This window comes from Schistocerca gregaria, chromosome 2, assembly GCF_023897955.1.
Source record: "Schistocerca gregaria isolate iqSchGreg1 chromosome 2, iqSchGreg1.2, whole genome shotgun sequence".
Classification (NCBI taxonomy): Eukaryota; Metazoa; Arthropoda; class Insecta; order Orthoptera; family Acrididae; genus Schistocerca; species Schistocerca gregaria.
The window spans coordinates 326,896,791-326,921,823 of NC_064921.1; the positions used below are offsets into that span (position 1 = coordinate 326,896,791).

At 41.4% G+C, this 25,033-nt stretch overlaps 1 protein-coding gene across 5 annotated transcripts in view; it reads right to left on the bottom strand.

Annotated features, from left to right (window-relative positions):
- The window catches only part of LOC126336973 (mitochondrial import inner membrane translocase subunit Tim21), a 44,894-nt gene that overhangs the window by 18,409 nt on the left and 1,452 nt on the right, over positions 1-25,033 (bottom strand). The gene's annotated exons all lie outside the window — the stretch shown is intronic.

Consider the following 25,033-nt stretch of genomic DNA (forward strand, 5'->3'; position numbering starts at 1 on the left):
GGTCTGTGTTTACATCGAATGGACTGCATCCTCTGGTACAACTGACCATGGACTAGAATAGACCATTTGCAGCCATTCATGGACTCCGTGTTCCCAAATAATGATGGAATTTTTATGGACGACATTGCACCATTTCACTGGATCATGATTATTCACTATTGGTTTGAAGAAGATTCTGGATAATTTGAGTGAATGATTTGGCCACCCAGATAACTCACATGAATCCCACTGAACATTTATGGGGCAATCAAGAAGTCAGTTTGTGCATAAAACCCTGCACCAGCATCACTATCACAATTATGGATGGCTATAGGGGTAAGTATGGCTCAGTATTTCTGTAGGGGACTTCCAACAACTTGTTATGTCCCTGCCATGTCGAATCGTTGTACTTAGCTGGGCAAAAGGTGGTCTGACACAATATTAGGAGGTATTCCACAACCTTTGTCACCTCAGTGTATGATCGTGACACATGATCAGCACGTCACCAATCCCGCAGGCCCTTATTGCCAGTAGATTAATCCTGATGATGCTGGCTGCTTCTTTATTCAAGCAGCTGCTAATTTTGTGTCAAGAGTCTTAGTAAACCCCCACCTTACAATTGACTTATCAATTATATCACAATTCGTGTGCCCAAGCACTGACTGCAAACCCTATAATGCCAGTGGGAATTGCTTTTGATAGTGTGTAAGCAGTTACAATGGGATCTTAAAGTCAATTGTGCCCAGTCTTGCCGAATGTTATTTGTAACATTGGCTGATTTCTGAAATATTTGAGAGATGCACGTGTGAAAGTTATGCCTCTCATTCAGTTGTGTGTCTAAAAACTTACATACCTCTGTTCAGCAGACTAGAGCTTCCCCAATTCTCAGAGTGGGAGAGGTTGCCACTGAACCACTGGTACGTAGTCTTACTTGCTGTGCTTTACAATTTATTACATGAGTAACACTTTTGCATCATACCAAACACATCACATGGTTTTCTTTCCTGCCTGGTTCTTGAGTCTTCTGCAACCACATCTAGTATATCATCACAGGCTGTGACTGGGCATTTTTATTCAGAGTTGTTAGTAATGGCTCAAAACTTGAATTTTTTGATTTCAGACTAACCTTATGAACGCATTGTTGATTCCTCCAAATTAGTGCTTTTCAATATCAATAATTATTTTCATAGTCGACAAACATCGCCAACTATCTGGCACTTTGAAATAAACGCTTATCAACAATACAGTTTCTTTGTGAGATTTGAGGTTTTTTTTCCTATCATATCAACTAATTATAATCCATCCAGCTAGTCAACTAATTAAATAACACATTTCACAAAAGCTAATATGTTTGAACATTTGTAAAATATGAACTTATGTAATTTCTAATGTAACAGAGAGAGTTTACTCACAGAGTGTTCTTCTCATAAATAATAATTCTCTTACTCTTCTTGGGTCGCCTAATAACATAGGCAAATATGTGTATCACCATAAACAAGTTTTATATAAAGGGGTAGAATTTAGAAAAGTCACACAGAACCCGTCAGGGGATACTTATCAGACAGGATGAGAAAGGAAGCCCCCCTTGACCAGGGTTCTGGGTGACTTTTCTGGAACTCTTCCACTTTATATATTGCTGCCACTGATTGGTGAGCAGATTTTTTACCTATCCAATTACATCATATTGTCAGAAATTTATTATTTTCATTACTGTAAAAGTGTTGACACATTTCAAGACTCCAAGTACGTGGGAATGTGAGATGACAACAACACTGTCATCTTTTTGATTACTTACCATCAATGAAAAAGAGCATGAAAGCTCAGCAACAGATCATTGTATGAAGTGCTGTTACTTATTTCCTACATGAATGTAGTGTTCCCCTCCCTCTCATTTACAGTTTGAAAGTTCGTCAAATTATGTTCCTTTTTCTTATCCTTTTATGTTGTGCCTTTGTAACAATATGCTGTGATAATTGAATTACTATTATGAGCTGTTGATGTGATTCAATGAACTTTTGCAACTAATGTTACAACAGTGCTGTGAGTTACTCTATCTTAAGATATGTTACACAGTTTCTAACAGTAATACTTGTCTTACTGTATGAAACCTTTAACATATACTGAGCATTTTAAATTAGGTGCACAATTATATGAAATATTGAAAATCAGTCAGATTTGTGAGAGGAGGGATGTGGTGCTAAGTGTGTCACAGATCACAAACAGCATTACATACAAAGTTAATCAAGTATTTTGTGACAGTTAAATAGTCATTCATTCTAATTTTGTGTGAAAATAATACAATGCATGTCCAATTTAAAAACAGCAAAAATTTTAGTCTATCTTACTTTGAAAATTTGTAATCAAATGACAATTGTAAAATGTTGCAAGACAATGGCAGCAAAGCTGATACATATATGCATGCAATCTAGGAAATCTGATCCATCTGTCACCTACTGATGTAATTTTCCTAATCTATCACTTTTTGCACATCATCTAGCATACAACCATTTGCAAAAATATGGCTGTATCATTAACTGTTTACACCAAAGAAGAACAAGGACCGCTATGATATATAAAAAAAAACAGTCTAGTGCACTAAAAATTATTAAATGCAGGCAGAAACGAACAAGATGACAAGCAGATACCCACACTAAATTTGATCAATGCTGGCAGTATATGCCTTATCTCAGTAGTAAAAACGTGTTAACAATTATACCTGGAGTTTACTGCTGCAAGTCTTTAAGGGCAGATTTTTTTCTCATTTGCATGTAAGGAAGTTAAAATTATATTCAGCAATCACAGTACAATCAGCAATCTCACAAGAAAGCCGTCTCAAGAGAATGACAGTATCAGTGTTTGTCAAAACGACATTTAGCACCCTGTCACAAAGTAACAAGAAGGATATGCTGGGTGTCTTGAATATTCTTCCTTCTGGAATTACAGAGTGAGTACATGACTTTTTAGTGAAGTAGATAATCAGAGGAAAGTGGGGAATCTTTCTCAGTATGATAAGGGCCACAAAAGTTCACTTACATAAGGGACTTCAAAACGAGAAGAGCAGACTGTTATGGTCCAGTGCCTGAGAACAGATATCCACAAATGGTGAAGCTGGTCAGGTTTACACATGCTGCTGTCATCGGCATCTGTGTAAAGTGATTGAAGATCAGTGGATCCATGAATAGGCAACGAAGTGCTGTGTACCCACACCTTCTTACAGAATGTAGAGGTCATAGGCTTGTCCTGTCTTTATAGCACGATAATTGACAATCTGTGGCAGATTTGATGCTTGAGTGTAATACTAGTGCAGCCACATATGTTTTGGAGCACACTGTTGAGTGCACATTGCTGAAGTTGGGGATCCTCAGCGGATGACCCCCATGTGTTCCCAGCTTCCAGCAACATCTTCAGTTATCCAGAATGAGATTTTCACTCTGCAGCGGAGTGTGCGCTGATATGAAACTTCCTGGCAGATTAAAACTGTGTGCCCGACCGAGACTCGAACTCGGGACCTTTGCCTTTCGCGGGCAAGTGCTCTACCAACTGAGCTACCGAAGCACGACTCACGTCCGGTACTCACAGCTTTACTTCTGCCAGTACCTCGTCTCCTACCTTCCAAACTTTACAGAAGCTCTTCTGCGAACCTTGCAGAACTAGCACTCCTGAAAGAAAGGATATTGCGGAGACATGGCTTAGCCACAGCCTGGGGGATGTTTCCAGAATGAGATTTTCACTCTGCAGCGGAGTGTGCGCTGATATGAAACTTCCTGGCAGATTAAAACTGTGTGCCCGACCGAGACTCGAACTCGGGACCTTTGCCTTTCGCGGGCAAGTGCTCTACCAACTGAGCTACCGAAGCACGACTCACGTCCGGTACTCACAGCTTTACTTCTGCCAGTACCTCGTCTCCTACCTTCCAAACTTTACAGAAGCTCTTCTGCGAACCTTGCAGAACTAGCACTCCTGAAAGAAAGGATATTGCGGAGACATGGCTTAGCCACAGCCTGGGGGATGTTTCCAGAATGAGATTTTCACTCTGCAGCGGAGTGTGCGCTGATATGAAACTTCCTGGCAGATTAAAACTGTGTGCCCGACCGAGACTCGAACTCGGGACCTTTGCCTTTCGCGGGCAAGTGCTCTACCAACTGAGCTACCGAAGCACGACTCACGTCCGGTACTCACAGCTTTACTTCTGCCAGTACCTCGTCTCCTACCTTCCAAACTTTACAGAAGCTCTTCTGCGAACCTTGCAGAACTAGCACTCCTGAAAGAAAGGATATTGCGGAGACATGGCTTAGCCACAGCCTGGGGGATGTTTCCAGAATGAGATTTTCACTCTGCAGCGGAGTGTGCGCTGATATGAAACTTCCTGGCAGATTAAAACTGTGTGCCCGACCGAGACTCGAACTCGGGACCTTTGCCTTTCGCGGGCAAGTGCTCTACCAACTGAGCTACCGAAGCACGACTCACGTCCGGTACTCACAGCTTTACTTCTGCCAGTACCTCGTCTCCTACCTTCCAAACTTTACAGAAGCTCTTCTGCGAACCTTGCAGAACTAGCACTCCTGAAAGAAAGGATATTGCGGAGACATGGCTTAGCCACAGCCTGGGGGATGTTTCCAGAATGAGATTTTCACTCTGCAGCGGAGTGTGCGCTGATATGAAACTTCCTGGCAGATTAAAACTGTGTGCCCGACCGAGACTCGAACTCGGGACCTTTGCCTTTCGCGGGCAAGTGCTCTACCAACTGAGCTACCGAAGCACGACTCACGTCCGGTACTCACAGCTTTACTTCTGCCAGTACCTCGTCTCCTACCTTCCAAACTTTACAGAAGCTCTTCTGCGAACCTTGCAGAACTAGCACTCCTGAAAGAAAGGATATTGCGGAGACATGGCTTAGCCACAGCCTGGGGGATGTTTCCAGAATGAGATTTTCACTCTGCAGCGGAGTGTGCGCTGATATGAAACTTCCTGGCAGATTAAAACTGTGTGCCCGACCGAGACTCGAACTCGGGACCTTTGCCTTTCGCGGGCAAGTGCTCTACCAACTGAGCTACCGAAGCACGACTCACGTCCGGTACTCACAGCTTTACTTCTGCCAGTACCTCGTCTCCTACCTTCCAAACTTTACAGAAGCTCTTCTGCGAACCTTGCAGAACTAGCACTCCTGAAAGAAAGGATATTGCGGAGACATGGCTTAGCCACAGCCTGGGGGATGTTTCCAGAATGAGATTTTCACTCTGCAGCGGAGTGTGCGCTGATATGAAACTTCCTGGCAGATTAAAACTGTGTGCCCGACCGAGACTCGAACTCGGGACCTTTGCCTTTCGCGGGCAAGTGCTCTACCAACTGAGCTACCGAAGCACGACTCACGTCCGGTACTCACAGCTTTACTTCTGCCAGTACCTCGTCTCCTACCTTCCAAACTTTACAGAAGCTCTTCTGCGAACCTTGCAGAACTAGCACTCCTGAAAGAAAGGATATTGCGGAGACATGGCTTAGCCACAGCCTGGGGGATGTTTCTAGAATGAGATTTTCACTCTGCAGCGGAGTGTGCGCTGATATGAAACTTCCTGGCAGATTAAAACTGTGTGCCCGACCGAGACTCGAACTCGGGACCTTTGCCTTTCGCGGGCAAGTGCTCTACCAACTGAGCTACCGAAGCACGACTCACGTCCGGTACTCACAGCTTTACTTCTGCCAGTACCTCGTCTCCTACCTTCCAAACTTTACAGAAGCTCTTCTGCGAACCTTGCAGAACTAGCACTCCTGAAAGAAAGGATATTGCGGAGACATGGCTTAGCCACAGCCTGGGGGATGTTTCCAGAATGAGATTTTCACTCTGCAGCGGAGTGTGCGCTGATATGAAACTTCCTGGCAGATTAAAACTGTGTGCCCGACCGAGACTCGAACTCGGGACCTTTGCCTTTCGCGGGCAAGTGCTCTACCAACTGAGCTACCGAAGCACGACTCACGTCCGGTACTCACAGCTTTACTTCTGCCAGTACCTCGTCTCCTACCTTCCAAACTTTACAGAAGCTCTTCTGCGAACCTTGCAGAACTAGCACTCCTGAAAGAAAGGATATTGCGGAGACATGGCTTAGCCACAGCCTGGGGGATGTTTCCAGAATGAGATTTTCACTCTGCAGCGGAGTGTGCGCTGATATGAAACTTCCTGGCAGATTAAAACTGTGTGCCCGACCGAGACTCGAACTCGGGACCTTTGCCTTTCGCGGGCAAGTGCTCTACCAACTGAGCTACCGAAGCACGACTCACGTCCGGTACTCACAGCTTTACTTCTGCCAGTACCTCGTCTCCTACCTTCCAAACTTTACAGAAGCTCTTCTGCGAACCTTGCAGAACTAGCACTCCTGAAAGAAAGGATATTGCGGAGACATGGCTTAGCCACAGCCTGGGGGATGTTTCCAGAATGAGATTTTCACTCTGCAGCGGAGTGTGCGCTGATATGAAACTTCCTGGCAGATTAAAACTGTGTGCCCGACCAAGACTCGAACTCGGGACCTTTGCCTTTCGCGGGCAAGTGCTCTACCAACTGAGCTACCGAAGCACGACTCACGTCCGGTACTCACAGCTTTACTTCTGCCAGTACCTCGTCTCCTACCTTCCAAACTTTACAGAAGCTCTTCTGCGAACCTTGCAGAACTAGCACTCCTGAAAGAAAGGATATTGCGGAGACATGGCTTAGCCACAGCCTGGGGGATGTTTCCAGAATGAGATTTTCACTCTGCAGTGGAGTGTGCGCTGATATGAAACTTCCTGGCAGATTAAAACTGTGTGCCCGACCGAGACTCGAACTCGGGACCTTTGCCTTTCGCGGGCAAGTGCTCTACCAACTGAGCTACCGAAGCACGACTCACGTCCGGTACTCACAGCTTTACTTCTGCCAGTACCTCGTCTCCTACCTTCCAAACTTTACAGAAGCTCTTCTGCGAACCTTGCAGAACTAGCACTCCTGAAAGAAAGGATATTGCGGAGACATGGCTTAGCCACAGCCTGGGGGATGTTTCCAGAATGAGATTTTCACTCTGCAGCGGAGTGTGCGCTGATATGAAACTTCCTGGCAGATTAAAACTGTGTGCCCGACCGAGACTCGAACTCGGGACCTTTGCCTTTCGCGGGCAAGTGCTCTACCAACTGAGCTACCGAAGCACGACTCACGTCCGGTACTCACAGCTTTACTTCTGCCAGTACCTCGTCTCCTACCTTCCAAACTTTACAGAAGCTCTTCTGCGAACCTTGCAGAACTAGCACTCCTGAAAGAAAGGATATTGCGGAGACATGGCTTAGCCACAGCCTGGGGGATGTTTCCAGAATGAGATTTTCACTCTGCAGCGGAGTGTGCGCTGATATGAAACTTCCTGGCAGATTAAAACTGTGTGCCCGACCGAGACTCGAACTCGGGACCTTTGCCTTTCGCGGGCAAGTGCTCTACCAACTGAGCTACCGAAGCACGACTCACGTCCGGTACTCACAGCTTTACTTCTGCCAGTACCTCGTCTCCTACCTTCCAAACTTTACAGAAGCTCTTCTGCGAACCATGCAGAACTAGCACTCCTGAAAGAAAGGATATTGCGGAGACATGGCTTAGCCACAGCCTGGGGGATGTTTCCAGAATGAGATTTTCACTCTGCAGCGGAGTGTGCGCTGATATGAAACTTCCTGGCAGATTAAAACTGTGTGCCCGACCGAGACTCGAACTCGGGACCTTTGCCTTGGAAGGTAGGAGACGAGGTACTGGCAGAAGTAAAGCTGTGAGTACCGGACGTGAGTCGTGCTTCGGTAGCTCAGTTGGTAGAGCACTTGCCCGCGAAAGGCAAAGGTCCCGAGTTCGAGTCTCGGTCGGGCACACAGTTTTAATCTGCCAGGAAGTTTCATATCAGCGCACACTCCGCTGCAGAGTGAAAATCTCATTCTGGAAACATCCCCCAGGCTGTGGCTAAGCCATGTCTCCGCAATATCCTTTCTTTCAGGAGTGCTAGTTCTGCAAGGTTCGCAGAAGAGCTTCTGTAAAGTTTGGAAGGTAGGAGACGAGGTACTGGCAGAAGTAAAGCTGTGAGTACCGGACGTGAGTCGTGCTTCGGTAGCTCAGTTGGTAGAGCACTTGCCCGCGAAAGGCAAAGGTCCCGAGTTCGAGTCTCGGTCGGGCACACAGTTTTAATCTGCCAGGAAGTTTCATATCAGCGCACACTCCGCTGCAGAGTGAAAATCTCATTCTGGAAACATCCCCCAGGCTGTGGCTAAGCCATGTCTCCGCAATATCCTTTCTTTCAGGAGTGCTAGTTCTGCAAGGTTCGCAGAAGAGCTTCTGTAAAGTTTGGAAGGTAGGAGACGAGGTACTGGCAGAAGTAAAGCTGTGAGTACCGGACGTGAGTCGTGCTTCGGTAGCTCAGTTGGTAGAGCACTTGCCCGCGAAAGGCAAAGGTCCCGAGTTCGAGTCTCGGTCGGGCACACAGTTTTAATCTGCCAGGAAGTTTCATATCAGCGCACACTCCGCTGCAGAGTGAAAATCTCATTCTGGAAACATCCCCCAGGCTGTGGCTAAGCCATGTCTCCGCAATATCCTTTCTTTCAGGAGTGCTAGTTCTGCAAGGTTCGCAGAAGAGCTTCTGTAAAGTTTGGAAGGTAGGAGACGAGGTACTGGCAGAAGTAAAGCTGTGAGTACCGGACGTGAGTCGTGCTTCGGTAGCTCAGTTGGTAGAGCACTTGCCTGCGAAAGGCAAAGGTCCCGAGTTCGAGTCTCGGTCGGGCACACAGTTTTAATCTGCCAGGAAGTTTCATATCAGCGCACACTCCGCTGCAGAGTGAAAATCTCATTCTGGAAACATCCCCCAGGCTGTGGCTAAGCCATGTCTCCGCAATATCCTTTCTTTCAGGAGTGCTAGTTCTGCAAGGTTCGCAGAAGAGCTTCTGTAAAGTTTGGAAGGTAGGAGACGAGGTACTGGCAGAAGTAAAGCTGTGAGTACCGGACGTGAGTCGTGCTTCGGTAGCTCAGTTGGTAGAGCACTTGCCCGCGAAAGGCAAAGGTCCCGAGTTCGAGTCTCGGTCGGGCACACAGTTTTAATCTGCCAGGAAGTTTCATATCAGCGCACACTCCGCTGCAGAGTGAAAATCTCATTCTGGAAACATCCCCCAGGCTGTGGCTAAGCCATGTCTCCGCAATATCCTTTCTTTCAGGAGTGCTAGTTCTGCAAGGTTCGCAGAAGAGCTTCTGTAAAGTTTGGAAGGTAGGAGACGAGGTACTGGCAGAAGTAAAGCTGTGAGTACCGGACGTGAGTCGTGCTTCGGTAGCTCAGTTGGTAGAGCACTTGCCCGCGAAAGGCAAAGGTCCCGAGTTCGAGTCTCGGTCGGGCACACAGTTTTAATCTGCCAGGAAGTTTCATATCAGCGCACACTCCGCTGCAGAGTGAAAATCTCATTCTGGAAACATCCCCCAGGCTGTGGCTAAGCCATGTCTCCGCAATATCCTTTCTTTCAGGAGTGCTAGTTCTGCAAGGTTCGCAGAAGAGCTTCTGTAAAGTTTGGAAGGTAGGAGACGAGGTACTGGCAGAAGTAAAGCTGTGAGTACCGGACGTGAGTCGTGCTTCGGTAGCTCAGTTGGTAGAGCACTTGCCCGCGAAAGGCAAAGGTCCCGAGTTCGAGTCTCGGTCGGGCACACAGTTTTAATCTGCCAGGAAGTTTCATATCAGCGCACACTCCGCTGCAGAGTGAAAATCTCATTCTGGAAACATCCCCCAGGCTGTGGCTAAGCCATGTCTCCGCAATATCCTTTCTTTCAGGAGTGCTAGTTCTGCAAGGTTCGCAGAAGAGCTTCTGTAAAGTTTGGAAGGTAGGAGACGAGGTACTGGCAGAAGTAAAGCTGTGAGTACCGGACGTGAGTCGTGCTTCGGTAGCTCAGTTGGTAGAGCACTTGCCCGCGAAAGGCAAAGGTCCCGAGTTCGAGTCTCGGTCGGGCACACAGTTTTAATCTGCCAGGAAGTTTCATCTTCAGTTATGATTGCAATGGGTATGGGATCATCAAGATTGGACTGTGGTTCACAGGTACTGTGTTTTTGACCAGATGAATCACATTTCTTGTTACACCTGTCAATGGCTGTGTGTCGAAACGCCATCATCCAGGTGAACAGTTGTTCGAAACACGCATCGTGCCTGGATGGAGGACAGTGGAGATAACATGCAGTACGTTCACATGGGCTTCCAAGGAGCCTCTGATAGTAATCAAAAGCACCATGATGGCTGTGGACTAAGTTAGTATTACTGCAGACCATCTGTATCACTTTATGCTTGATGTCTTCTCTGACAGTGGTGGCATCACCTAGCAGGATAACTGTCCATTTCACAAGGCAAGACCCTTGCTACTGTGATTTCGAGGAGCTTGTTAGTGAATTCATGTTGACGGCTTGGCCATAAATTTGGCTGAACTGATCCTGATAGAACACATCTGACATGCAATCATGCACCAGCTCTGTGCCCGCAAACCACCAGTCTCAATGTTATGGGAACTGCATAACCCGCATGTAGACATTTTATGCCACACACCTAAGGAAACCTACTGAAGACTTGTCAAATCCATGCTATATTGCATTCCAAATGCAGAACAATATGTTATTAAGTAAGTAGTTACAATGTTTTGGCTCTTCAGTGTAGTTCTGCCAGTTATGCACAAGAGGCAACAGAATTATGGGGACAGCTTAGTAGCCAAAGAACGTGGTAGTCCCCCCCTCCCCCCCCCCCTCTCCCTCTCTCTCTCTCTCTCTCTCTCTCTCTCTCTCTCTCACACACACACACACACACACACACACACACACACACACACACACATACAGCGTTACAGTAAAAAGGCTCCTTTAAAGTTAGGTGGTTATCCAGGTTTAAACCTCCCTTGTTTTCAGTAAAGTACTCCATGTACATGCTTGGCTTGGGCAATACAATACAATATAAGAGTCCTGGATGAAATTGAGAACAGAAGAAATCCTCCTCTACTGAGTCTTTCCTTCTCATCCCATCCAGTAAGTCTCCCCAGACCCACAGTTCTGGGTGACTTTCCAAAATTTTCCCCCTTTTCCTAGACCTCTCCAGTCATTTTCCTTCACCCCTCTTCCTTCCCCTTGAATCCTTCTTCCTGAAGAAGCCACTGGCTCTGAAAGCTTGCCTAATTATAGCCTCTACTTATGTGTGTGTTCTGCCGCCACTTTGTGAGTAGATTTTTTTGTCTATCTAAATAATTTATTTTGAGAAGAAAACCTCCAATTGATAAATGAAAGAAGGAAATACAAAAATGTCTGGGAGAGGAAAGGAGTACAACAATATAACTTCAAACTTCCAACACATCGTTTAAAACTTTATGCCCAAACCCCAGCGTATATGGTGTTAAAAATTTTCAATAAAATAAAAGGCAGTATATATTTAAAATGGAGTTTGGTTCACTGAAAAGATTGCTCTTTACTCTTCTGGTGGAAAAGTGTTATTATTCTGTCGATGAATTCATTGAGGACAGCTTCACAGTCTCAGCACAGGGATTGTATTACATGTATTATTTTATGTACATGTGTAGCTGTAACTTACAAATGTAAAATATACTGTAAAGTTTTGTATTTCTCTTTAAAAAAGTGAAAACAGTTTCTTTTGTAAACCTTGACATGTCTCCTGTACATCAAAACAAATTATTTGAAAAATTGTACATAATGAGATGAATAAATCACATATCACAAAGAAAGTGTCACTTGAGGAAACAGTAAATTTCAAAAACTGTAAGGAGATGGAATGGCTGGTCATTATTTATCTTCTGTGGGAAAAATTCGAAGTACTGGCAGTAGACGAACATAGAGGTAGAGAAAATTACTTGTGTTGACTTTTATGTGAGTTTATTGGCTGCACTTACAATTTCGCCTCCTGAAAATGTATACTGGCCAGTCATTGTGTCACCTTGTAATAACAAATGCAATTTAAGTCATGTATAAATTAACTTAATAAAAATTGCAAGGAAGCTAAAACAAAATGGCTGCAGAAAAAGAGTGAAGAAATTGAAATATAAATGGCAGTTGAGAAGAGGGATTAGCGGTAGAAAATTTAAAAAAAAAAACTGTTAGATAATTTAAAAGGAAAGCTGTCAACAATTCAGAGCAGGTAGACAGGAACAGTACCCTGAGATCCTCTAACATGGAAGAAGAAAAAATGGGCGTTGATTCGGAGGACGGAGAGTATTTTACATTAGAGTCAGTTTTTGACAAAGTAGACTTGTAAGGAAACACGGCAGAACATGAGGAAGTTACAGCCTAAACAAATTCTCAATTTGTGTGTACGATCTATTAGATTAGATATGTGAAATGTGTTTTATTCATCTCATAATGCACACAATTTCAGAACATATGTCTGATGTACAGGAGACATGTCAAGGTTACAATTTGCTTATTTAAAATTTTGTCACACTTACAATAATACTTTGTGGAGAATTTACTTACTTAACATTAGTCAAGCCTACGTTATTTACATCTACTATAACTATCATAAATGTTATTCTATTTTAGGGATCCGGCTCAAATATCATGCAACTTGCTTTTTAAAATATTTATCTTCATATTCATTATGTCACACCCTTTTATTGTGTTGTGATTTTCATGGGTATATTCTGAGGAGTCTGTGCACATAGTTTTAAGTGATGAGAGGTGAGCATAAAGTTTTCTTTATGTCTTGCGTCATATGAGTGTTCAGAATCAGACTTTCAGAAGAATATATTCCACACAATCTCAAGATTAGCAAGGGCAGTCAACTTGGCAGCTGATGCATCCAAGATGCTGATTAGAGGCACATACAGAAGAATGGAAAAAAAATTAAGTTTATGTTAATGACACCAGTTTGGGTTTAGGAAAGGTACTACAGAGGCAGTGCCGATGTTACACTTTATAATGGAAACAAAGTCTATGAAAAATCAGCACACTGCTATATGATTTGTCAAATGAGCAGAAGGAGTCAACTTTGTAAAATGGTGCAAGATTTTTGAAATCCTCAGAAAAGTAGGTATATTCTATAGGGAAAGATGGATATTATACAATAGGAACAAGACCAAGAGGATACTAATAAGAATTGAATATCAAGTGAAGAGTGCTCAGATTAAATAGAGCATACAGCAAAGCTGCAGTATTTCTCCTGTATTGTTTCTTCTATGTACAGAAGAAGCAATTAAGGAAATAAAAGAAAGGTACAGTTGTGGAACTAATATTCAGAGGAAAGGAAATCTATAATAAGATTCGCTGAGGACACTTATGTCTTCTTTGTAAGTCAGGAAGAATTACAGGGTATGTTGAATGGAATAATAGTTTACCGAGTACACAATATGGATGGAAAGGAAACAAAAAAAAAAGATGAACGTAATGAGGAGTAGCAGAAACTTGACATTGAAATTGGGGACAACATAGCCGAAGTAAAAAAATACTGCTATCTTGGTAGAACAATAAGGTGAAGCAAAGAGGTAAGAAATCCTCAAGCACAGTTATAGAGCATTTCCTCAGAAAGAAGTTTATTATTATGAGACTTGTTCAGATAGTAAGTGTACTGTGACTATAACAGGCCGTGGTCTTTTTGTTTTTTGAGATTTGGCTTCACTGAGTGGTAAAGGGGGATACCGTGATCAGAGCAAGCATCGCTGAAACATCATAGTATGTAAACTCACATTGTAGTGTCCAGTTGTGTGTTTTCAATAATCCCATCCAGTGCGAGCCATGAGCTGCGAGCCATGAGCTGCGATCCATTTCCTACTTATGGAAAGAATAACACCTACCAAAATGTTTTTGTGAATCAAAAGTTTTACGGCTAAGGTGTTATGAACAGAAAGAGTGTGTAATTGGTGCAAGGAGTTTAGTGGAGGCAGAACAAATGTTCATGATGAACAAAGAAGTCAAAGAGTTGGTGGAAAAAAAAAGAGGGAACTGTTCGTGAAGACTGCAGATTGACAGTGGATAAAATTTCTGTGATATTTCCACAACTCTCCAGCACTCTCTTATATGAGACACAGAAATGCTGGGATACTGGAAATCATGCTCAAGATGGGTCTCAAAATAGCTGACACAACAGCACAAGAAAACTCGGGTTAATAGCAGCTGTGAGTTTGTCAAGTGACTTGAATTGGAAGGTGAGGATTTTCTGAGCTCTATTGTGTCTAGAGAAGAAACATGGTAACTTATTATATGCCTAAGACAAAAAGACAGAAGTCACACCAATTCCCTATCAACCAAATAATTCAAAAACAATTTCAGGCAAAAATGCCAGGGCCTCAATGTTTTGGTGCTGAAAAGTCATCATTTTGGTCGAATTTCTGGCTCAGGGGAGGACCATTAATCTCAATAATTTTGTGAGACCCTAAAATCTCAAAAGGAGTGTTTGAAACAAAAGGAGGAGAGGGGAATGCTGACAAGAGGGATGTGCTTGTTGCACGAGGACATCCAGCCTTACACAGAATTAGCCACCAAGATGCTCTGGGTCTCATTCAGTTGGGATGTCTTCAACCCCCACACCCTTTTCCCCCTGATTTGATGCCTTCAGATTATCGTCTTTTCCCTCTCTGAAGGCACACATGAGTGGAACTAATTTTCAACCGACAAGCAGTTGCAGATAAAGGTTCTGAAGTGGGAGGAAGGAACTGGCAGGAGAGTTCTTTGAGGAGGGTATAAATAAGCTTGTGCCATGGCTCACCATATGCACAGAACAGGATGGCAGTTATATGGAAAAATAGTCAACAAGTGTATCAACAATATCTTTTTCTTTTTCACCAAATACACTTACTTTCTTAACATACCTCAAATGAAACACAGGCCTTAATCTGAAAAAAAAATTATTTTTTTTGGAAATGAACCTCTGGAGGATAGCATGGTTTAGTAGGGTAGGGTACCACTGAATGAGCAAAAACTGTAACAGAAGGGAATCAACACATGTGTGTGTGAGATGTGTTTAGCAGCATGCTGAAAATCAAGCAGACTAATGAGAAACAAAATTTTCTGGAGAAATGGTGTGAAAGGTTACAGTAGTTTTACTAGAGATCCATAGAGGGTAAAATTGGTATGATGACAGAAATTAGACTGTGAAGTGTGATAAAAAAGTAACAGGATTTTTTTTTAATTTCCCTCACCTTATACATCCAATTTTCATACTTTTCTTAATCATGTTAGTACACGTTCCTCATGCATGTTTGCATTTTCAGCTGTTTGAGTGTTTAATTTATTGTTGACAGTCAAAAAGGTTATGCATGTTTTAAGTGGTTGACAAATTTTTATTTTTGAAAAAGATAAATCAAAGAGTGTGCATTAAATTTTACTTAAACATGGAATAAAGTTCAGCACCACATTCAAAATGTTGACTTGGCTTTTGGTGAATGTACTGTGAGTAAGACAATGTTTTACGAGTTGTATAAATACTTCGGAGAGGGTCAAGAAGACACCAAAGACAGTAACTGCCCTGGATACCCTAGCACATCAATTACTGACAACAATGTAGAAGTAGTAAAGAAAATGGTTCTAGAAATTGCTGAATCACCATCAGAGGAGTTGCTGATAATGTCGGCATTCCCTTTGGTTAATGCCAAGCAATTTTCAAAGATTCTAAGCACGAAATGTTTAGCAGCAAAGTTTGTTCCGGAATTGTTAAAGTTTGACCAAAGCTGTGTTTCATAAACATGGCTCAGAAATTTCCAAATGAAGTTGACAGCAATGTTACAACAGGTGACAAAAATGAGGATAAGGGTATGACATTGAAATAAGGCCAGATCACCCCAAGAGAAACTGCCTGAAGAGCTAAAACCAAAAAATTTCAAGTACAATCACATGCGAAGGTTCTTCTCACTGTTTTATGATTACAGTGAGATAGTGCATCATGAGTTCCTGTCTTATAGTCATATGGTCAATAAGGCATACTACCTGGGAGTTATATGCTATTTATGTGACGTAATCCAAATAAAATGACCAGAATTGTGTCAAAATCACTTGTGGAAATTGCATCATGATAATGCTCCTGTTCACAACTCAATTTATGTCAGATTTTTTAGTGAAAAACAAACCTGTTTTGCCTGGGCCATTGTATTCACCATGCCCCCCCCCCCCCCCCTGTGACTTCTTGCTATTCTTGAGGCTGAAGAGAACCATAAAAAGATATTGTTTTGCCATCATTGACAAGATGAAAACAGAATCACTGAAGGAGCTGAACACCATGATGAAAAGTGAGTTCAAGAAGTGCTTCCAAGATTGTAAAAAGCCCTGGCATAAATATATGAGGCTCATTCAACAATTAGAGAGACAAATTTGTCTGGAGAAAAAAGCATTTATATTTACAAAAAAATACATTTTCTACTTTTCAACATAATCCGTTTCAACATTTATACACTTGTCCCAATGGGCTACAAGCTTTTTTATTCCAGCTGCAAAGAACTCTTTTTATCTTGATGTTTGAATCAATTTCCTCACAAACTTTTTCACGTCCTCGTCCTCATTGTCCTGGAACCTCTTCCCATGTAATGCCTCCTTCAGTGCACCAAACAAATGGAAAGCACTACGTGCTAAACCAGGAATGTAAGGGGGATGAGGCAGTACTTCCCAGTCCATTTTGTCAATGGTTTCATCGGTTGGTTGAGCAATATGAGGATGTGCGTTGTCTTGCTGGAGAATCACACCTCTCCTCTTGAGATCCACGTCATCTCTCTCTCATGACTGGCTTCCCCTTGTTAAAAACAAATTCAAATAGTACTGGCTGTTCACTGTACGCAGCTCTTCAAGATAATCACAAAAACTGGACCTTCAGCATCCCAAAACACCGTCAACACAACTTTTCCTGCTGATGCTTGAGTTTTGAATTTTTTCTTGACAGGTGAGATGGTGTGCTTCCACTCCATGCTTTGTCTTTTTGATTCTGGCTCATAATAGTGAACTCGAGTTTCATCACAAGTCAAAATTTTGTTGAGGTGCCTACCTTCTCTTTCATAACATTCCTTTAGCTCTGTGCACATTCTCAACCTTATTTCCTTGTGTAGCCGCGTCAACTCCTTTGGGACCCATCTTGTAGGTGTTTTGTGGTACTTCAGATTCTTACATGTAATGTTATTAACTGTACCAATACTAACTTGAACTTTATCAATTACCATTTCCACAGCCACATGGCGGTCAGCACAAATAATGCCATCAGTTCGACTTTCAAGTGATGGAGTTGAAACAGCAACTGGTAGGCCACATCGGTGTTTGTCACGACCATTTTTGAAATACTCGACTCAACTATAAAAATTTGCACAATTCATACAACCTTCACCATGAACTTCAGACATTCTGCAGTATGTATTCACTTGGTTTCTCACCTTCAGCAAGTAAAAAACAAATTTTTGAGGTTATAAACAAAATAATGTTGATATATCAGCTGATCAGGGCTCATCCCAGTGATGCCAACTTATAGCAATGTACCAAACTTGTCCTACTAACAGTTTTTTTTTTCCCCAGAGCAGTTTCTCTCTTTAATACTTCCTGAATACCTTTGTACCAGATTATAGAAACCAACTATAAACCCTAATGGAGATGAGGTCTACATACAAATTATTTTCGTGCCTTATATTCTGATTTTGTAAATTACAGCTAATCAGAAACAATTTTTATTATAACAAATGAATACCCTTACAAAGAGTATACAAACTGGGAAATGAGTAGCATCCTACTCTTCCAAGTCAACACAATAAGCGAGCGTACTAGGTGTGAAACATGTTAAACGGAGCTTCTTGGTTAGTTTACTGTGTTCTTTCTTCAGTCATGTTTTTCAGTTGGAACACAAAAATTTTACACACATTGTTGCATTGTACATGACAATAATGTGCATTTTTGGTGGCAGTGAGTTATTTGTGCTTTTTTGGAATTGAATAATATGAGATTAGCACAAACTGTCGCACTTTACCTTTTGAGCACAAGCAATCATCATGGTTTTTGAACAGACTTTTAGTCATTGATGGATCTTTTATGTAGGTCAATCACAAGTTTATATATGCACTGAAGGAAAGAAACAGCACAGGTCAGTCACCGATGTCGGTGTGGGTTGGAAAAATGTAATAGGAAATAAGTGAAAACACTTACAAATCAAACAATGGAAAATCCAAGATGAAATGTACAATATAATGAGAATGAAAGTTGCTATTCACCATATAACGGAGATGCAGAGTCAAAGATAAACACAACAAAAAGATTTTCACACTTAAAGCTTTTGGCTAATGGCCTTTGTCAAATATAGACACACATATGCACACAAACACTCCTGCAAATGCAACATACATACGACTGCAGTCTCAGGCAACTGAAATCACACTGGTCTGGCTGAAAGCTTTAAGTGTGAAAATCTTTTTGTTGTGCCTATCTGCGACTCAGCATCTCTGCTACATGGTGTGCAGCAAATTTCCTTCTCGTAATACTGAAAACAATTACATGTACATTATCACATTTATTAGCTAACTTATCATAACAAACAAAATAAATAATGGACGAGGTGCATTTAAGTGTTTGAGATCCTGTTTACATTATGATATAAAATAGAAACAAGGTGTACAACTTTGCTTCTGCCTTTTGCCGAAAGATGGCGACAACGGTTGGGGGGAAAAAAACAGATTGCAGATGTCAGGCAGTAAGCTTGGACCTCGGTCAACATAACCTCATTCAAACATTAGTTGATTTGTGTCTATCATAAAGTTGTTCTTGATTGAAAATGTCAGTTTACGAGCCTAATTCTCTTAATTTGCGGGAGGTGTTACTGTTTTGTTTTAATATAAAGAAACAGTGGCTGAGTCTCATCGAATGCTCTCAAGTACGTATGGTAAGAATGCTATTAGTGAAAGAACGTGTTGTGAATGGTTTCAATGCTTCAAGAATAGCAATTTTAATGTCATAGACCGGCATAGTGGTGGAAGAGAGAATGTTTTCAAAGATGCAAAATTGGAGACATTGCTGAGTGAAGACTCACGTCAAACCCAAGAAGAATTGGTACAATTAATGGGAGTGACACAGCAAGCCATTTCAAATTGTCTCAAGGCTATAGGCACAATTCAGAATGAAGGAACTTTGGTCCCATGTGAGCTGAAACCAAGAGATGTTGAACAGCATTTGTATGTTTGTGAACAGTTGCTTCAGAGGCAAAAACGGTAGGGACTTCTGCATTGCATTGTGACCGGGCACGAAAAATGGGTTCATTACCATAACCCTAAAAACAAAAAATCACATGGATATCCCGGCCATGCTTCCAAGTTGACAGCCAAACCGAATATTCACGGCTCCACGATAATGCTCTGCATTTGGTGTGACCAGTTCTGCATCGTGTACTATGAAGTGTTAAAACAAAGTGAAACAATCACAGTTGCTCATTATCAAACACAGTTAATGCATTTGAGCAGAGCATTAAAAGACAAATGGCCGCAACACAGCGAGAGGCACGATAAAGTGATTTTGCAGCATGACAACGCTCGACCCCAAGTTGCAAAAGAGGTCAAAACGTACTTGGAAACGTTAAAACGGGATTTCCTACCCCACCCGCGTATTCTCCAGACATTGCTCCCTCTGACTATCACCTCTTTTGATCAATGGCGCATGCCCTGGCTGACCAACACTTCCGATCTCATGAAGTCACAAATTTGTTCGATTCGTGGATCGCTTCAAAAGATGAACAATTTTTTCGACGCAGGAGTCATACACTGCCCAAAAGATGGGAGAAAGTAGTGGCCAGCGATGGAAAATACTGTGAATGATTCATGTGTAACCAATTTGTGTCATTAAAGCCTCAAATGTTATGTAAAAATGGCAGAAACAAAGCTGTACATGTTGTAGTATGTTGTATTGACATTTGTGGAAGTAGTTTCTAGAGACAGATGCAAAATTAATATTTTATTACAAGTGCAAAATGTAGCTTTCCACAATGCTAAATTTGTACCTGTGAAGCATGTGTCATTTGAAGTTCAATGTGTATATGATTTCGTAAACACAATAATTAAGGTAATGAAGTACCCTCTTTCTTTGTATGTCCTAAGTGTCATTTCAATGTAAAAATAAATATTTATGATTGTTAGTAATAAACCATCACACCAGTATATCAATGAAGTGTGGGGCTGGGTGGATGATTTCTTGAAATGCTAAACCAAATCTGTAAGCTTTGCAGACAACTCTATGTCTTCTTATTTTTTAATTACTTTAATGTCATCCATTTACTAATTACACAGATTTTTACATATTACTTACACACTTGTACATAAACTTGCTTCGGTACTGACATTTACAGGTATATATTAATGGTTCACTACTCACAGCTCTGACATAAAATACTCGCAGTGATGGCCATGAGCTTCAAGACACATAAGAAATTGGTGCACAATAATATGCTACCCTCTTTACAACGTCCCTGTTGTGTTACACATATCACAACGATTGCTGGCAAGTAATTCCATGTCCATATACTTCTCAAGTTTGCAGCTGAATGAAGTCATGTTGATACAATATTTAACAGACCACCTGTCTGTCATCTTCAGGTGAGATGCTGCTGTTGTCGAGTCTTGCCAAATTGTGGTAAATTGGAATTGACACCCCCTTCATATACCAGCACAAATTACTTATCACATACAACAAGTGCCATGAATGTTGCTAACATCGGAAAAGGTACTAGTGCTGCCGCTGGTGGGAAAGGCAAACAAAAACAATGTGTTGTCATAACTAACCATTGATATTTTCTGTCAATTGAGAACATCTTGATGTAATACAAATCAGTGCATTGTTTAATCTTTTATTGGCCCCCCTCAGCTACGCAATACTACACCATGACCTGATATTTTGGTATGTTGTAATCTCGTGTGGCAGCAGTGCTCCACATGTCTGTTCTCAACCAACTGAATAATTTGACCAGTGTATGCTTGAACACAGTAGCATGGAATCTTATTTATACATAAACAAAATATTAAAAAACAGCTTCCTTAGCCCCAGGTTATCTTAAACAGATCCAAAGAGGACATTAATCTTGGCTGACATACAAAATGCAGTCTCAATGTTAAAATTTCCTAAAATTATCCCTTTTTTAGCTTGTACACTCCCAGCATATGGCAGGACAGCAACATGTGCTATCCAAGATTAATACGCTTTTAGGTTCTGTTAAAGACTATCTAGCACAAAGGAAGCTCAGTTTTTACAAGATTCCATGCAACTGTGGTAAAGTGTATAATACTGAAATTATTCATACTGCTGAGGAAAGATGTGTGGATCACCTCCATATAATCACAACAAAATGGAAAAATCCTCATTGATGGAGCATTGCTTAGCTAAGGCACACAATGAAACATGAGACAGATGGTTGCTGCCCCTTCTCATTACTGGGTCTGTGTTTTGAATGAAATTGGCTGATATCCTTATTAACAGGAACAAGGGCTATCATCTGAGCAAGTCGTGGAACCTTGCACTGACCTGTATTTTAAAAAAAGTACTTAGTTGCAGAAGATTTTGATGATCAGTTAAGCAATGAGACACAGCAACAACTGTGTCTCACCTGAATATGACAGCTGGTTGGTTGGTTGATTTTGGGGAGGGGATCAAACAGCAAGGTCATCAGTCCCAGTGGGTTAGGAAAGGGTGGGTAAGGCAGTCAGCCATGCCCTTTCAAAGAAGCATCCTGGCATTTGCCTGAAGCGATTTAGGAAAATCGTGGAAAACCTAAATCAGGATGACTAGACACGGTTTTTGAACTGTTGTCCTCCTGAATGTGAGTCCAGTGTACTGATCACTGCGACATCTCTCTCAGTGCAGATGGCAGCCAGATGGACTGTCGAAATATTGTGCCAACTTGACTTGAAGATCCAGCTGCAAACTGGAGAAGAGTATCATAAGTTATCAATTGGGAAAGCTTTAAAGTAACAACTTCATGTCCCTGCTCACAGAAGTTTCATGGACAACCATATTTTAGCTATCTCTTCAGGAATTTTTTCCAAGAACTCTAAAAAGAGGGGGGTAGTTCTTCTTTTACTCTAGAATCCAGGAAATGCAGCTACAAGATGGTTGTTGACACACAGATTTGGAATGGTGCTCTGTCATGCTGGAAAAACATCTAATATACATGAAAGGGTATGTTTCCAGCAACTCAGCAATACAAAAGTGTGTGGTCACTGTAATAGCAGAGAAGTGAACCAACAACAAACTCGGCTTTGAGGTAAACCTGAACCTTGACTGAGTTGTTGGCATTGTCTATCACTGAACAGTTCAGTATAGGACATATGAGCCACAATGTGCTGGTGTGCATCAATTTGCTGTATCTACTTGAGCAATATATGCAAAAAGAAAAGTCTTTTATTCATAGGCCAAGCATGTTCTACCACAAAATAGTTAACTGTCAGCTGGTAAGTCATGATTGAAATTGAAGGGACTGAAGTGTTAATAAATAAGTTTAGGGCCACAGTTCCATATGATAGCTTCAGAGACCCACAAACCTGCCTCCAAATGTTCAGTAGCATTTTGTGTTCCTTGGTTAACTATTGTACCCTGTTAAAATATTAACTGGTAAGCCCACTGCTGAAATGAATTAACACACAAAAGACAAGCCTTATGTCTCACAGTAAAAAATAAAAAAAGAGCAAGGGAAACATTGGTTAACATCCTATCAACAGTGAATTCATTAGAGGGAATTTCTTACTTTCATTCTGGTGGACTACTAAGTTTCAAGGATTTTTCAATAAAGAACATAAAACATTGATCAACTATTGGCACACCAGTTGTTTACAGATGGAGAACATAACAATTAAGCCAGATATGAATACTACTACACAAATACTTTTCTTTTCGAGTCAAAGAATATGGTTACATACATCTTGAAGAGCTACTGCACAGTTAACTGGGCCTTATAAATAGCAGTTGCAGCTATTAATTTATAAATACTGCAACACTATACCAGAAGTATTTCACAGTCTAAAAGTAGCTCAACATGAATTATTTAATTTTTGTGGTAGAGACATTTGGATGACAGTGGCAACAGCAAAAGTAGTTCCTGTATCACAGTAAATTTTATGTATCAAGAAAATAAATGGAAGGAAGTAATCATTCCTTTGCCAGGAGAGAGGGATAGAACTGGGAAGCTTAAAAAGGAAGGACAGATTACCCAGATCATAGGATGAGTTCTGAAAGATAGGATAGTGTGTGTAATTTAAATGTTTGTATTGGCAGAACAGATATTTCTCAATGTAAGAACTGGTCATCAATTCTCTCTCATTTTAGGTTTCTCAAGAGAATTTTCTTTTTGCATAAAGTAAATAGTTTGTTGCAAGATCCATGACCTATATTCACAATAACTTGTGATGATACATAATTTACCTATATGCTCGCAATACTTTTATTCAGTGGACCAATATTTCCCTGTGGTACACCATTTTCACTGCAGTGGACTGGACTTCTCCTGCTATTTCAGCCATGAGGCTGTAAATGCATGCACGGCACAACACCAGTAGGGAGTTCCCACTGCAGTGGACTCTGTGCATTTCCAGCCTCAGGACTGATTGAAAAACTCACAGAAGCGACCACTGACAGCTGTCCACTGTAGTGGACGCTACTACACGCCAGAAGGATATGAAAGTTGGTGTTTACTAAGCTGTTTATTTTGTATACATATTCTAGGTTTAGTTATTGATCAATTACCTACTCATGAAGTTGATGATTATACATAGCCTATTCAAAATTTGTCGGAACAATAATATGCTGTCCATCATATAATTTTGAGTTAGGTTTATATACGTAGGCCACCGACACACCCTGTGCATCAGGACAGTGGGTAGCACTGAGGCCTACACAACTCATTCTTTTCTTTCTTCAAACCATAGCTGTAAGACTTGCTGTGCCTCCCCTCTTTCCACTCCTTTTATTTTTCATTGTTGATGTATGATATATGTAAACAATAAGCACTAAAAACTCATCCAAGATTTGTCTATTACACAATATACATTTTCTGAACCTACAGTACAGTTTTAGCAATTTATTACATGCATTACATATGGGTGAACATAGGTCTTGGGCTGAGCTACAGTTCTGTCTGTTACCACAACATTTATTTCACTTCGTGCTGTAACCTTCCAATCCATCTTACACCTTGGGTTATGCTACAGATAACTGTTACCACAAACAAGAGTTTGATGGGGGACATTGCCACAATTGAATAGATCATGACTGGCTGAGATGTTTTAATTCTCACAAGGGAAACTCCCATCATACACCCTCAGATTTAGTGGTAATACAGTCCAGTGAATAGCCTGTCAAAAACTCAACACCGACAAGGTATGAAAATAGCAACAAGCTGTACTGAAGTGTGAAAAAAAAGTAAATAAATAAAAATTCTTCACAGTCCAGTACACCTGTTTCCATGCTTGATCTGTTTTTAGTTTTTGTCAGGCTGTCCAATGAGCCCTTGTACCACTAAACCTGAGAGGCATGTGATGAGTTTTCCTTGTTAGTACCATCTTTAGGGATGTTACTTTTGTTTGAAACTAGTTTCAGTGTGCACAGTTGTTGGAAAAGCCATTTGCTAGACCTATCGTTCAGCACTTTCTATACTTATTGTACATTTTTGAGTAATGATTGCTGCTAAGAGTGAATTACTGACTTTGATGGTACAGTTTGAGAGATCTGATACTGTACACAAGGTATGTAACTATGTACTTTGGAGAGAAGTCATTTAGTTACACATTGTTCTATCTCAAGCCTATCATGGAAGTGAACCTCCAATGATGTGTAACAAGTAAAGATATACATTAATGAAAGACAAGCAGCTCACAGAAACAATCTGTATACTGTACTAGCAATAAACCATCATTATACTCCTGAGTCTTAATCTCCCTGCTCTATACAACTTTCAGCCAATATTAGCTCTCCTATGAAATGTTATACAATTAGTAGTTCCTTTACAGTAGAGTTCTAATGAGATTGGCATATCAGTAATTGATACATTTCTTCTCTTCGTTACTTTAATTTGCTCTTTCTTAAACTTGTGTTGGTTGAAGCAGAAACTACAAAGTGGATTCCTTTTAGCA